The sequence below is a fragment of the Anolis carolinensis genome, chromosome 2 (genome assembly GCF_035594765.1).
Source record: "Anolis carolinensis isolate JA03-04 chromosome 2, rAnoCar3.1.pri, whole genome shotgun sequence".
Lineage (NCBI taxonomy): Eukaryota > Metazoa > Chordata > Lepidosauria > Squamata > Dactyloidae > Anolis > Anolis carolinensis.
The window spans coordinates 311,059,327-311,075,689 of record NC_085842.1 but is presented as its reverse complement, the minus strand read 5'-3'; the positions used below and the strand labels follow the sequence as shown (position 1 = coordinate 311,075,689).

The following is a 16,363-nucleotide window of genomic DNA, read 5'->3' as shown; positions in this document are numbered from 1 at the left end:
TATGTATTTGTTGTAGTCTTATGTACACCTTTGAGTCCCATTCGCGGGAGAAAAGTGGGATATAAGTATAATAATAATAATAATAATAATAATAATAATAATAATAATGCAAAAGGCCACCCTACTGGGATCTGTGCGCATCATCCGGAAATACATCACACAGTCCTAGACACTTGGGAAGTGTTCGACTTGGGATTTTGTGATACAAAATTCAGCATATCTATCTTGTTTGCTGTGTCATAGTAAAATAATTTGTAAATATTTTAGCATTGTTTTGATGACTTATTTTTATTTAGTTCTAGTTTTAATTCCATTGTAATGTTTACAATCTTTAGGCTGTAAATGGTATTGTTTTTAATAATAACAATAATAACAGGAAAGGAGATTCCACCTGAACATCAGGAAGAACTTTCTCACTGTGAGGGCTGTTTGGCAGTGGAACTCTCTCCCCCGGACTGTGGTGGAGGCTCCTTTTTTGGAGGCTTTTAAGCAGAGGCTGGATGGCCATCTGTCAGGGGTGCTTTGAATGAGATTTTCCTGCTTCTTGCAGGGGGTTGGACTGGATGGCCCATGAGGTCTCTTCCAACTCTACTATTCCATGATTCTATGAATTTAAAAACCAGCAAAAATGTACAACTATACTGTCAAATGGAAATACAGAAATGAAAAGGGCACATTTTAACACATAAAGTAAGCAACTATTGGAAACAGATCCATCTATATCTTGAAAAGACGCTGAATATGAACTTCGCAATGACACCGCAAATGTATCTTTTGAACATGCCAGACGAAGGATATTGGAGGCAAAGATGGAGTACTTTGGCCACATAATGAAAAGACAGGAAACCTTGGAGAAGAGAATGATGCTGGGGAAAATGGAAGGAAAAAGTAAGGGCAAGATGGATGGATGGATGGATGGATGGATGGATGTTATCCTTGAAGGGACTGGCTTTACTTTGAAGGAGCTGAGGGTGGTGACGGCTGACGGAGCTCTGGCATAGGCTGGTCCAGCAGGTCATGAAGAGTTGGAAGCAACTGAATGAAGAAACAACAAAATATCCCACTTTTTCTCTGCATATGGAGACTCAAAGCAACTCGCAACTGAAAGCATTTAAATACAACTTAAAATATACAAATATAGAGATATTAAAACAGTATTAAATAACATTACTATTAAAACAATCCAGGTTAAAACCACAAACCATAAAAGCATATAAAATATTTGATTCAAATATTTAATAAGAACACAAATAAAGAAAACAAATTCACAAATTCTTATTCTTTAAAAATAGTGTGGTGAGGCCCTTTACGTATTTGTTCCTGCCCTTATACTTTAGCAGTTCGATGTGTCAGCTCTTGGCCTGGAATGAACTTTTGTCTCAGCAGCAGCAAATGCCAGGAAGTGAAAGTCTCAAACTCAGGAACGAATATTTTGACATGACTATTCATTTCTGTAAAGCCTTCCCCTTTTTGTAATAAGTATAAACACAATGTAGAAAATACTTTGCTGCGGGGTCTAGCTCCGAGCATCCCCTTACCAGCGTATAGAGATTTGAAATACAAAGAAGTGGTTTTTCTCAATCTGTTCTTTAACAATATTTGTAAAGCTTAGAAATATCACGTGACGAAGAAGTAGGAAGGGGAGAGCTGCATCTACATGTAGATTTAATGCAGTTTGGCAGCACTTTATCTCCTGTGGCTCAATGCTGTGGAATCCTGGGATATGGAGTTTGGTAAAGCACCAGCACTATTTTACAAAGATGGCTTAAAGACCTTGTAAAACTACAATGATTTCACAGCCTTGAGCCCTGCAATTAAAGTGGTGTAAAACTGAATTAAGTGTAGATGCACCTATAGCTTCTGCTCCAGCTTCTGGTCTTTAAATCATGTAGTTTGGTCAGTATATGTTGTTGTTGTTAAATGTAATTATATGCCATTTTTTTCTCTTAAAGAGACTTAAAGCGGTGAAGAAGGACTGATATGTGAGGAAATCTGTGTTGTGGTACAGAACAGATAGTTGTTCTGTTGGCTTGTACAAATTTGTGATAACCAAACCTTAATGCTCATTGCTCATGTGCTGTTGTGATCTGTGGCTGCATAAAGGATCTGCTTTAGAAGTCCGCTTGGGATCTTGCAAGCAAAAGAGTCATCAGGCAGCTAACAGGTCACAACATGATGCTCTGGGGATTGGTCATGAACTTATTTATGGGAAAACACATAGAGCCTGCCTTTCTTGTGCTTGCACACCACTCTGGGCAGGTAATAATTAAACCCAGATAGTAAAGTTAGAATCAAGTTAAAGTGGCAAGAGCATGACTAGTACATCAGATAAATAATCAGTTACGTTAAGTGAAAGGGACTTGTCTCATGTTTTTTGTTATGTGTTGACATTCTCGGGCTACATCTAAATCTGAAGAATTAAAGCAGTTTGACATCCCTTTAATTGCTCAATGGTATGGAGTTGTGAGAGCTGTAGTTTGACAAGGTCTTAAACCTCCTCTGTCAACAAATGCTGATACCTCACCAAACTACAATTCTCAGGATTCCATAGCACTGAGCCATGGCATTTAAAGCAGTATCAAACTGCATTAATTCTTGCAGTGTAGATGTACCCTTGGTCTCCCAGAATTGCTTTTTGTTCCTATCAAAAGTATGAACATCATATCTGAAGCATAAAGACACGACATTCTGGGTCCATCTTGGAGCATGTTTACGCCATCAAAGTATTTTTGAAGCCTATTAACATCTCCAGAGCTTCCACACAGCCTTTTTTCAGACAAGAGTAAAAGATGAATAGTTTTTTTCTGAAGCAGAAATTCATCTTTTAAATAGGTTCTCTCCTAGTCCCTTTTGACATTTAGAAACTCATTTTTCAAAAACAAAAGTGGAGTTTTGATGGAGTTCAAAAACTTGGACACTCTTTTGACATTAGGATTGTTTTTAATGTTGGTTTTCTTGGAGGAATATGTTTTTCTTTGGCCTACAAGAGGGGAATAAAATTGACCTTAAGACTCCAGGACCACTTAAGCAGTGGGACTTAAGTAGTCCTGGAGCCTTAAGGTCATTACCAACACTTTGGATTTTTCCCAGAAACAATTGCATTTTCCATAGGTAGTTTGATGTCAAAGCTATTGTTCTGTCCCAGTCTAGATGTAACAGTGACGCGTCAGCACAGGCAGGTCTGACCTTGTCATGAATGGATGCTCTTGACATACTGTACTTAGCTCTCTCGTGGCCATTCAGCCACAAAATTGAATCTAGAAGTTGTACAGACTTTTGTAACCCATGAGAGAATCTGTTGAGGTTCATTTGTGAGAGAGAACTGCATTTGCAGACATCTCTCTTCTAAAACTCTGAGAAGAAGAGTGATATAGCGAAGATGCCTATTACACAGGCTGTCCTTTTCAAGGGAAGAGGAAATGTCAAGGCATTTTTGGCAGGTGAAGGAAAGTATTAAGAATATACCCATAATCTTTCTGTCTGAAAATGGCACAGCTACCTATATACAAATATGCATGTTTGTTTATAACAATAAGATGGGAATCTTGACTTTAAAACCACAGTGTGAATGAGTGACCTCTTGATGTCCATTTCATTTTAGTTGGTCTTGTGCATAAGCAAACAAACCAAAGAGCGATCGCTTTGTGTGATGTCTGAACCTGGAATTGTGGTTTGCTGTATCCATATAATCTAAGATGTGTAAATCAATAGTAAAATCATTTTGTAAAGTGGGTTTACAATCTGAAGTTCTCTGTAATAGTATATATGTTTTAACATGTGTGTTTATATAATTTTTACAATGTCTTGTTGAAGGCATTCATGGCCTGAATCACTGGGTTGTTGTGAGTTTGCCGGACTGTATGGCCATGTTCCAGAAGCATTCTCCTTGCGTTTTGCCCACATCTATGGTAGGCATCCTCAGATCTTAAAATCTGGCTACCAGTATTTTAAAAAAAAACCTCTAAAATAAGGACAGTAAATAAAAAACAACACTCTGAAAACAGGAACATGAAACAATCAGGGCCATCTAACGCCTACCAACAAAGGATTCCCCCAGGCAGGAAGTAGTCAGGCTTTGAATCTGCAAAGCCATTGAATGCTAATCAAGATGATCAATTGCAACATTCACACTTGCCTCAAACAGACAAGAGTTTCTCCCAACCTGGACTTTCCACAGATATATAAACCCCACTTGCCTAGTTTCCAACAGACCTCACAATCTCTGAGGATCCTGCCATAGATGTAGGCAAAATATCAGGAGAGAATGCTTCTGGAACATGGCCATACAGTCCCGAAAACTCATAGCAACCAAATTTTTACAATGATGTGAAGCTTTTGAAATGCAATTTAAAGTTTCTTTCTGTATCTCCATTGTGCTCTTTTTTATGCCACACATCCTGGTGAATGGGATTAAATGAAGATGGGCTCAACTTTTACTATTTCAGTACAGTGAACCCTTGCTATTCACTGGGGTTTGGTTCCAGGACTTCCCATGGATACCAAAACCCATGGATGCTAAAGTGCCATTGTATACAATGGTATAGAAAAATGGTGTGCTTTATATAAAATGGCAAAATCAAAGTCTGCTTTTTTGTTTTTGAAGTATTTTCAAGCTGTGGATTGTTGAATCCATTGATACAAACAAAACCTGTGGATACAGAGGGCTCTAAACTGGAGCAATATCCAGGGTGGCATATTATTAAAAATTAACTTTAAATTTCTAAAGATTTGAGAAATCAAGAACAAATTGTGTAAATCTGTAGTCACCTGTTGCTCTTTGGGTTATGACTTCTTTTTGATGTGGACTTAATTCTTGATCAAGATGCCAACTCTCTGTCAAAATATTATGGGCAAGAAATGCATTGTGTCTATTTAGAACAGAGACATAATGCGTCAGCTGATTGGCACCGTACCTGGAAATTGCCCGTTTAATAAATTATAGCCTGCTTTATCTCTCCTTAAGTGGTGAACCAATCTAGTGTGTGCCTGTTTTGCCTCAAGCTAAGAAGGTCCAGTTATATTAATAAGAAGGAAGAACACTCGAGATTATGATTCAAATTATTGTTCGAAGAGAAGGTGAAGTACCACTTTAGCAGTGTTCTTGTTGACTATGGATTAAGGTCTAGTTCTGCCTTGTGGGGATCTGTATCACTTCAGATTGTAATTTGGAGGTTTGAAGTGGGGGAAAATAGCATCTACCAGTCAGAGAGAAAGCTTGCTAGTTTTCAATCTGCAGGCAGTTCTTAAAGGTAATAGTTTATCTTCTGACATATTTTATTATTATTTATTTATTACATCACTTCTACCCCGCCCTTCTCACCCATCAGGGGACTCAGGGCGGCTTACAGTATAACCATACACATTAAAAACAGTATTTATTCTCATATGCAAGGGATGATTTCTATAGAGGAAATAATCTCTTAAAGTGATATAGCTTGCACATAGGTTTACTGTCTCATTGAATGTCAGACTAGATGCACTGGGGTGTTTATTGATGTGCCTGCCTTCTTCACAAGCCATAAATAATAATACTTATTATTTGAAACATATTCTTCAGCCATTGGGTTCCCAGAATTGCAGTGACAAGCAAGTAAAGTGAGCTCCTTTCTGCTTTTTGGCCTACAATCTGAATAGGTAAAGGCAAAGGTTTTTGCCTGGGCTGTGGCGCAAGCTGGTGAGCAGCCAGCTGCAGCCAGCTGAGACCAATCACTCTGACCAAGAGGTCATGAGTTCGAGGCCAGCTCGGAGCCTGCATTTGTCTTCTGTCTTTGTTCTATGTCAAGGCATTGAATGTTTGCCTTATATGTGTAATATGATCCGCCCGGAATATAAATACTGTAAATAAATAAATACATTTTCCCCTGACATTAAGTCTAGTTGTGTCCGACTCTGGGGGTTGGTGCTCATCTCCATTTCTAAGCCAAAGAGCCGCCGTTGTCCATAGACACCAAGGTCATGTGGCCGGCATGACTGCATGGAGCACCAATGTTACCTTCCCACTGGAACGGTACCTATTGATCTACTCACATTTGCATGTTTTTGAACTGCTAGGTTGGCAGAAGCAGCTCACCCCACTCCTCGGATTCAAACTGCTGACCTTTTGGTCAGCAAGTTCATCAGTTCATCTGCTATGCTACCAGGAGCTCCCACAATCTGAACGGCATGATGCAAAAGGAAAAAAGAAAATGAAGCAGAAAGGTTGGGGTATGGAAAACAATTCAGGCATGTGTTCTCAAAGTTACACAGTTCTTCTAATGGTCGTCAGTGGAAACATAGGAGTGGACAAAAACATAATGTGTCCACACTGCTCAGTTATAGTAATTTCTTATCATCTTTTAATACTATGGCTTCATTCCACATAATCGTAGAATTTGGAGTTTGGTAAGGTACTTGGAATTCTCTAATATGTTGTTGTGTGTCTCCAAGTCATTTCTGACCTATGGAGACCCTATCACAATTTTTTTTTCAAAAGGGATTTTCCTTGGCCTTCCCCTAAGGTTGAGAATGTGTGACTTCCCAAAGTCACCCAGAGGCTTCTATGGCTGAGCAGGAATTTAAACACTGGTCTCCAAAGAATCCTCACCAAACTACACATTCCACAGATCTATGAATCTATCCCAGTTTCTGAGTAGAAATGATGGGGTAATCTTGTAGTGTCTAATGTCTTCTTGGTGGTGCCAGTTGGCAGCTGTAAGAGAGGAAGAACCAAATGGAGGTGATTCATCAGCAGAGATTTAGCGTAATCTCCTTCAGCTACAGTGTGATGCAATGGCAAATCTGTCTGAGAACCAGAGCCTTTGAGACAGCAAGCAGGCAGAGAAGACACGCTGCCCACCCCATGACAAGTGTTTACTGTGTTTGAGAAAAGTAAGACCTTTTTATTGCATCTGGCTCAATGTGGAGGGATCCGGAGTCACTGTCTAAATTCAAGACATCCTCTTCTTTGGAATGCTAGTCATCTTTTTTCTTAGAAATTCGTAATTTGTGAGTCATGGCCTGTTGGAGCGGATTAATGTTTAGCTCTGTGTATTAATGTTGGGCTCTGTTCTTGTTCATGTCTATGGTTCTCCATTGTATCTACAACAATTATCTGTGGGCATTGCATCAGGTCCTTTTGAGTAGCCAGACCCACTAATGATGGAGTGAGGAATTCCTGCCATTCAGCAGAATTACTGTATCACGAATTACTCAATCCCTGATGTTTTACAATGTTCCACTGCTCTTTCAAGGCTGTTTGGCATTGCAAAATATATTCACATAACACTCCTTTCCAGGAATGGGCACTTTTTGGCATCTTGGGGACTTGAGTTTTCTTTGCCCAAGAACTCCAATTCTTTGTAGGTTTTGGCCTACGGTGCCTACTGTTGTGGTTGTTATTATTATGTGCCTTCGAGTCATTTCTGACTTCTGACAATCTTACGATGATATTCTCACAGAGGTTTTTTGGCAGGATGTTTTCAGAAGTGCTTTGCCTCTGGGGCAGACAGAATGCCATTTGCCCAAGGTTACTCTGCGGGTTTCCAAGGTTGACCGGAGATTTGAACCTTCATCTCTAGAATTGTAGTCCAAAGTTCAAATCCCCGTACCATGTTGGCTCTTGTGAAAATAGTCAAAGAGAGGAATAATGGGGATTGCAGTCCCAAAAAATATCTGAACAGTACAGTGGCCCATGTCTGATTTGCACCAGTGGTGGGTATCGTACAACCATAATTTCACATTTGGTTCTTGGACATTATTTACAACCCAACCCACCTTCTAGCAGTAATGCCTTAGATTTCTGGCAAGGGAAACTAGTCATTCATCTAGTAGCCCACCATGCAAAGAAGAAGGTAGGGAGACAAAAAGAGTAGCCGTGGCCACAAGGCATCACCAGCATGGTTCTGTTGGCATGTGGCCACTGCCATATGAGCCCTGATAGTAGATTACTGCTATGGAAATGTGGCCCCAGATTCAGTGGGGCTCCCTTATTTATTTATTTACTACATTTACATACCGCTTTTCTCCCCCTAAGGGAACTCAGTGTGGTTTCCAACATTATAAAGGCAAAATTCAATGCCGTACAAACATGTGAAAACCAAAAGGTAATGGCAAGGCAATAACATATCACTATAAATTAACCTAACCAAATTAAAACATAAAATAACATTTAGACATAAAACATAAAATTAAACATTGATAATAAAATATTTATATTAAAACCCACCGATAACATGATTAAAAACCAGATATTAAAATCACACCATCCAAAATCAAGTCCGTAGTTGTTTCATTGGTCAGTTCACTATTCCTTTCACTATTATCTTAATGCACTACAGGCTTTGCTGTCCAAAAGCTTGGTCACATAATCATGTTTTTACTTTCTTCCTGAATGTCAGGAGGGAGGGGGCTGCTCTAATTTCACTAGGGAGGGAGTTCCATAGCCGAGGGGCCACCACTGAGAAGACCCTGTCTCTCGTCCCCACCAGTCACGCTTGTCCCTTAGTTGGGACTATCTGTTGGATCTAGGTAATCTCATTTTTATCTACGAAATCTTATGTATTAATATGTAACATCTGGTTAGCACAACCTTAATATTCCAATCTTGCTTCATTCCCTGAGTAACTACCATCTGCAATCACTGATTGTACGGGCACTGTTTTGTTTGCAAAAACTCTGAATGAATAATGAGTAAAGATTCCTAGATGCAGCTGCTACAGTGGAATATAAGCACAGGGTCTTGCGCAGGGAAAACATTTGCTTCTAGATAAGCACATTTGTCTAGTGCCGATGATGAGTTTGACCTGGCTGGTTGCCCCCTGATAAGAGGTTTTCTTGCAGAACCAACAATCACCCCTATTGTAGGAATTGCAAAGACGCAGGCTCTTCCGTGCCAGATATTGCTGGCAGGATGAAGTCAAAATGGGCTGTTTAGTGCAAGTTTTTGAATGATGCAGGTTTTAACTCTCTGACCTGACTTCAATGAAGGTTCTTAGATGGTCAAAGAAATGGGCACACAAGAGTTATTCCTGATTAAATACTATAAGACACCAGATCCAATATACTCATGGGAGCTAAAGAAGATCAGTCTTGGTTTATAGTTAAATGGGAAGGGCTATATTTCAGTGGAAAGAACTGGCATAACCCACCTGGGCATTCCTTGTTTAATAAAACAATGAAATTCATGGCATCACCTTAGGTTAACAGGCAACTTAAGGCAGATAGATATACATAAACTGGTTATGAATACTAGCAGCTGGATTAATGGGGAGAAAAAAATCCCACAAGTGTGCAGAGCTTTTACTTGTTTGACTACATGTACATGTTGCTGCCAGGCAAATTGAAGGAGTGCGCGTGTACACACACACACACGAGTTGTTCCTGATACAAGTAATATCTCAGACTCATTTCACACTTCAGTATTTATTTTTCTTATCTCCAATTCCTAAGGTTCAAAGTGGCTTATAAATGCCAATCCTGTATCTTTTGGAACAAAAGCACAGAGAAAAAACAAAAGAATTTGCCCTCCACCATTTCCAGAGCTGGGAAAAGTTTCTCTTTTGGACTGCTACTTCCAGAATCTCAGTCTTGCTGGCTGCCGTTCTACACATGCATATAGAAATGATATGTTTGAAATAATTTCCAACATGTATTGGCTTTAATGCATGATTTCCCTGTGAGTATGCATGCGTAAGACCCGCATGGGTTAAATTTTATGTATGCGATCACATAATATAGTTAGTAAAACCAGGTTTTGCAGAGTTGAATTGCCAGGACTTTTTTTATCACCAAGAAAGAAAATGTCATATCCTCACCAATGAAAGCTTTTCTGTTTACTCTGAGCTTAGCAGCAATCCTCACACAATAGTTTAAGAAGTGAAGATTTTTCCCAACAGCAGTATAACTGTTCTAAAAAAAATTCTGCTTCACTGTGCAAACTGTGATAAAATGGCTTATTCTGAACAGGTCCTTAAGACTCGTTAACTTTACAAAAGACCTTTGTTGATGTCGATCCACACAGTGCTTCCGTTTTCATGAGATGGCAGAAGGGGGTGTCAAGGTGGGCATCTGTTTTTATAGACTTCACTGATTCTATCTCCATTTGGGCAATAGAGGTCAAAGGCAAGGGTATCTGCTTTGTACCATGAGTTGGACAATCTGAGTTTACCCATAAGCATTGGGGTTTTTTTGAGCAAGTAGATAATCTGTTTTTGGGTCTAGCACAAGCTCTCTACTTTCTGTTAGAGTCCAGCCTCCTTTCTCCTTTTTCTGCCCTCATATTTTCCTTATTGATCTTTGCCCATGATCTTCAGTCCTTCCGATCCATCCCACACCTTCCCCACCTGTCCAAAGGTCTTTTGCTGACTTAAAAGGAATCTGTACCTTCTTTCATGCTTCACCTCTTCCCAGGAAAATTTTCTAAAATGAGCTTGAGAAAGTGGCCTTTTTGGACTATAGCACTGCCTCTTAAACTTTGGGTCCCGATCCCAAATGGGGTCTCTTTAGCTCAATGTCCAGGTCCTGAAAAATTTCTAAACATCACCTAACAACTGTTTTAGACATTAACACAAATCTGTTGCACAGTGTTTACAGTGGAACCTGAAGAAGATGCTTCAGGTATACTCCACAAAAGGGAAAACCAGCCTGCTTAGAAAACCTTGCAAATGCTGATTTGTTATCAATAATTCTTTGCTATTTTATATACCTAAAAACTCAGGATCCTGAGTGGAAAAGTTTAAGAAGCACTGAACTACAGTTCCTAGGACCCCTTAGCCCAGGCATGGGCAAATCTTGGCCCTTCAGGTGTTTTGGACTTCAACTCCCACAATTCCTAACAGCCAGTAGGGCTGAAGTTTGTCTATGTTTGCCTTAGCTGGTATGACCCCTAGGAAATTCAAGAATTTCTATTACAAAAGAGTCATTGTTCCAAGCTCTGCTCAGGACACAAGCATGTTACCATCTCATCTCCAAAAATTCCCCTTTTTCATGAAACCTTTGAACCAGTTTGTTGTTGGTATTCTTAAATATAATAATATAATAAACATAATAATATATAATAAATTGTTAAATAAAACATTGCATATTGCATACAGTATTCTATTTTTTTACTCTGTGTCAATTCCTGGTAGTGGTTGTGGAATATTTGTTTTTATTAACAAGATAGTCTTAATTGATCGTCCCCATCCTGTCGTAGCAGCAGCAAAAGCACTGGTAGGTCTGATGGAGTTTATTCTGAAAGTGACTAGAAGGACTTATCAGACCTATGGTAGCAAGTCAGGATCTTGTTTCTTTTCTCCTTCTCTTGCACATCAGCACCCAGAAAGGTGATAAGGTGGATTCAAGCTGTGATTGATTCTTGCCTGTCCTACATTCCCAGTTGCCTATTTACACCAATATGTTTAACAAAGTGGGGGTAACATGCAGAGCTCGGTAAAATTACTTTTTTTAGACTGCAGCTCCCAGAACCCACCAGTCATTGTGACTAGTCACAGTAGTAGCGGTAGGTTGTGGATATAGGGCAGCATTAGGGCCAGCATCCTCCTTCCTTTGACCTCTTTTCAGACAAGGGCATTCTTACTCTCTGACCTTCCCTTGCTCAGCTGTGGTTAGTCTCTTCTGACCCACTTATTTATTATAATGTTTTATTTAAAAAACAACAACACCAAGCCATGTAATTCACGTATGAGATCTTCTGGATGGTGGAAGGACAAAATGACTTTGAAGGACAGCAAGATGTCCACATTAATTGTTTGCTTAAATGATACTAAGTTCTGCTTGTGAGTTGAAAGATTTGAATTTAGGAAAGAGTACTTGTGGGTAGTTAAGATTATATTGGGGCCATGTGCTCTTGGAAGGCATTTATTTTGCCTCCACAGGATGGGAAGGCAGTCTTGTTCACAAGTCGTTCATCAACCAGAGGCAGGTAAATTAATTTGCAGGGAGGAGTACCTTCTGTTGACTTTATAGAGTGGCTCAATGTCGTGAGGATGTTTAATCTTCTTTGATTGATATCAGCTTCTCAGCTGTAATGCAAAGTGGAATATGTTAATTGCCGTTGGATTGGAGACTAAAGATCAGCATTATTTATACTAAGCCCTCGTCTGGCTTGGTTGAGGATGATGGGAATTGTAGGATAGTTTATTGGCACATATGAAAGATTTCCCAGATGATGGGGAAATGTCTTCTTTTAGCAGTCTGACTCCAGAGCTCTTTTTCAACTAGATTTGCATTGAGGAGACCTCAATCAAGATGTCATGCTGATCTGTAGTTCCTTTACAGAAGCCTTTAGAAACAGCACTGATTAATTGCCCTGTTAAAATAGAATAAACATAACGGTTCCTTTGTCTGTTGATAAGTCCTTTACAAAATATTAAACATAGAGCATGTTTAGCTACAGATGATATCTTTTTTAAAAAATGGATTTAATTGATACCATTTTTGGCCATAGGTCCTGTATTGTTTATTGCTAGTTAATCCTGGGAACTGTACATTCAAACAGCCGTTCTGGATTTTGTCCATGGCCTCCTAGTTTACTCCAGAATTTCCCAAGCCACTTGTGTTTTGAATACCAACATGGTTTCCTTTGTTTGTGTTGCCAAGCAGTGTGTGAATAAACTTGGTCACAAGCTACTTTGAACTAGTGCTTCCGGCTACAACTATTTTCTATTTTTGGTTTTGTTTCAAACTCGATATGGGCAGACATTGGCAAAAAGTAGCTAGAGACAACTTACACAATACATAACAATATTTACTACATGACTATGATTTTGCCTTGTATAGTATAGACTAAAATATGATATATAGTTGTCCCTCACATTTGCAGTTTTGACTTTTGCAGATTTCCTTATTTATGGATTCAATTATTATTAATCGAATCCATGAATAAGGAAATCTGCAAAAGTCAAAACTGCAAATGTGAGGAACAACTAATTATCTTCTGTCTAGGAATCTCTAGGTCCTGCAATTTGACTCCGTGTTCAATTTCCTGACTATATAGTCATGCTGAAGGACCTGGAAATGCCTAGAGAGGTATTATCTCAGGTAAAACCAATAGCAAACTCTTTATTTGTGGTTTTTCACTTTCCCAGAAGTCCTGAGCTCTTAACCCAACAAATGTAGAGAGCTGACTATAGTAGTAATGATAGTTGTAGTATGATATTTTCCGGCTTGTTAGTTTGTTATTGATTAACAAAATACCACCTGTAGAATGTTCATTATTCATAGAGTTAATAAGTAAGCTGAGGCATGGAATATTGAACTATGCAAAAGTTGAATGGCATTGGTTACTATCATTAATTGAGACTTACATTATCTTGGGTTGTATTTGACATAATACAGGGATGATCGAAACCCAGCCCTAGGATTAGAAACGCTGCTATCCAGTTTGTTCTTGCAGATCTTGAGATCCCATTTGGGCATGTACAAGGGATATTTTAGCTGTGGACTTCCTGCATTTTTGAGGAGGTTGGTCTGGATGACTTCTGAAGTTGTTTCCAAGATTACAATTTTAGGATTATGTGACACCACTTTAAAAATATATATAAGTGATGTATAGGTGCATCCATTGGAAAACATTGTATGTACAGCAGCAATTTTCCATGGTCTGGGCTCGACATACCATTTGCAGTGAACCATCAGGCTCATTTAATGTTGTTCTTTGACCACGTAGATGCTGATGCAGTATGGCACCGTTGTGGGAAAGCCATGCTCTGCTTAGCTCAGCTAGTGGAAGCATTATGTATATGTGGAGAAGCATCTATATATGTATGTTTGTACCATGAAGGCTGTTGCTGGGGTAATGGCCTTCTGTGATGTCACTTGATGGGCTGTTGTTAGGTGATGGATTGGTTGTTGCTAGGTGAAGTGACCCTTTGGGAAGGAAGGAAGGAAGGAAGGAAGGAAGGAAGGAAGGAAGGAAGGAAGGAAGGAAGGAAGGAAGAGCCACAAATAGAGCCTGCCCACTGTTGTCACAATTTTGCTATGGACACATTGTGGCCTTCTCAGAATTAGAGAAGAGAAGAAGTAGGTGGGCAGCAGTCAAGCATATACACTAGTATATACAGTAGAGTCTCACTTATCCAATATTTGCTTATCCAACGTTCTGGATTATCCAACGCATTTTTGTAGACAATGTTTTCAATACATCGTGATATTTTGATCCTAAATTCGTAAATAAAGTAGTTACTACATAGCATTATTGCGTATTGAACTACTTTTTCTGTCAAATTTGTTGTACAACATGATGTTTTGGTGCTTAATTTGTAAAATCATAACCTAATTTGAAATTTAATAGGCTTCTCCTTAATCTCTCCTTATTATCCAACATATTCGCTTATCCAACGTTCTGCCGGCCCGTTTATGTTGGATAAGTGAGACTGTACTGTATTTATTTATTTCCATAATTCTATCCCACCCTTTTCACCCAAAGGAACTCAGGGCGGCTTACAAATCTGGCAGAATTCAATGCCATTACACCACAATAGAATAGAATAAAACACAAAACAGTTAAAAACAGTTAAACGAAATAACAATATACAATATACAAAGTGCTTGAACCATTCATCCACAAAACCTTGTACATAAACCTTAATCCAGACCGAATCGAAGCCAACAGAACTTATTCTTTAAACGCTTGCGCGCATAGCCAGATCTTCAGTTTCTTTTTGAAACCCAGAAGGGATGGAGCCTGCCGGATGTCACTAGGGAGGGAATTCCACAGCTAAGGAGCCACCACTGAGAAGGCCCTGTCTCTCGTCCCCACCAGCTGCGCTTGCGAGGCAGGTGGGATCGAGAGCAGGGCCTCCCCAGATGATCTTAAAGTTCTCATAGCCTCGTAGGAGGAGATACGTTCAGACAGGTAAGTTGGACCAGAACCGTTGAGGGCTTTGTAGGCCAAGACCAGCACTATGAATTGGGCTTGGTAGCATATTGGCAGTCAGTGGAGCTGACGCAACAGAGGAGTGGTATGCTCCCTGTATGCCACTCTGGTTATAAGCCTGGCTGCCGTCCGTTGTACTAATTGAAGCTTCCGGGCCATCTTCAAAGGCAGCCCCATTTAGAGCGTGTTGCAGTAATCCAGGTGGGATGTAACCAGAGCGTGGACCATCGTGGCCATGTCAGACTTCCCAAAGTACGGGCACAGCTGGCTCACGAGTCTTAGTTGTGCAAATGCTCCCCTGGCCACCGCCGAGACCTGGGGCTCCAGGCTCAGCGAGGAGTCCAGAAGAACACCCAGACTGCATATGTGGAGTACAGGATTCCTTTGTAGATGCCAGAATGAAATTTGTGTTCTTAACTATTTATGGACTCCTGTTGTGCCTCTTTTACCTGTTAGCTTCCCAACAGTCAATGTGAAGTATTATCAGTGAATTGAATGTAGCGCTGCTAAATATCTAGCTAAATCATCATTAGGTATATAGCATTAATATCTACTCTTCTACTTCTTCTGCAAGGTCATTTATATTTCCCTAAAGAGTTTTGTAAGCATAGATGTCTTTTCTAAGGCTATGCATTCTGTAGCCAGTATTAGAAAACCTTAGAAGTCAATATGAATCTTCTTGGATCTCATTACCTGAAACAAGCTGTGGTTCGTCCACTCCTTAAAAAGGTTTCCCTTGACTCCACGGTGCTGAACAATTTCAGACCAATCTCCAACCCCCCTTTCTTGGGTAAGGTGCTGGAGCGGGTGGTTGCCTCCCAGCTCCAGGGCTTTCTAGATGACATCAACGACCTAGATCAGTCACAGTCTGGTTTCAGGCCTGGTCACGGCACCGAGACAGCCTTGGTCGCCTTGGTGGATGACCTCCGTAGAGAGCTGGACAGGGGGAGTGTGACCCTGTTGGTTCTCTTGGTGTGATGAACCATGGGCCTTGTAGTCCTGCTCAGGACATTGTAATCCCTGATGAAGATGAAAACTTGGGTTTTTTACCTTCCCAGTCTGAACTGGATTCCTCTCAGCCAGATCCTTCCCAGGCAGATCTGGAAACCTTGCACCTGCAAGAAAGTTGTGCCCCAGAAGTATGTCAAACAACCCCAGAGCCTACTTCTCCCGTGTTCTTGCGCCGGGAGTTTTGTAAACAACAGAGAAGTTTGGATTCAGCTTCGCGCAGGAGTGCGAGGATAGCAGCTAAGAATGTTGCCAATTAACATTGGTTCTCGTGAGAATCTTTAAGGAGTTTAACATCTGGTCTCAGAGTTTAGCTTTCGTTTCTGATTCCCAGAGAACCGCTTTGGTGAGAAAGTTGGACTCTATATAGGTGTTTTGCCCGCGTAGCAACTTCGCGGAGTCAATTCGTCAGCCTACGGAGCGAGTTGTGTCTGGACAGCGCGCTCCGATTCAAGCCTCGCTTCAGCTCAAGCCTTGCCTTGCTATCCAGCCTTCGCCTTG

The 16,363-nt window shown here is 40.2% G+C and overlaps 1 protein-coding gene across 1 annotated transcript in view; it reads left to right on the top strand.

The window, feature by feature from the left end:
• me2 (malic enzyme 2) overlaps window positions 1-16,363 on the top strand; it is a 47,461-nt gene that overhangs the window by 1,137 nt on the left and 29,961 nt on the right. The gene's annotated exons all lie outside the window — the stretch shown is intronic.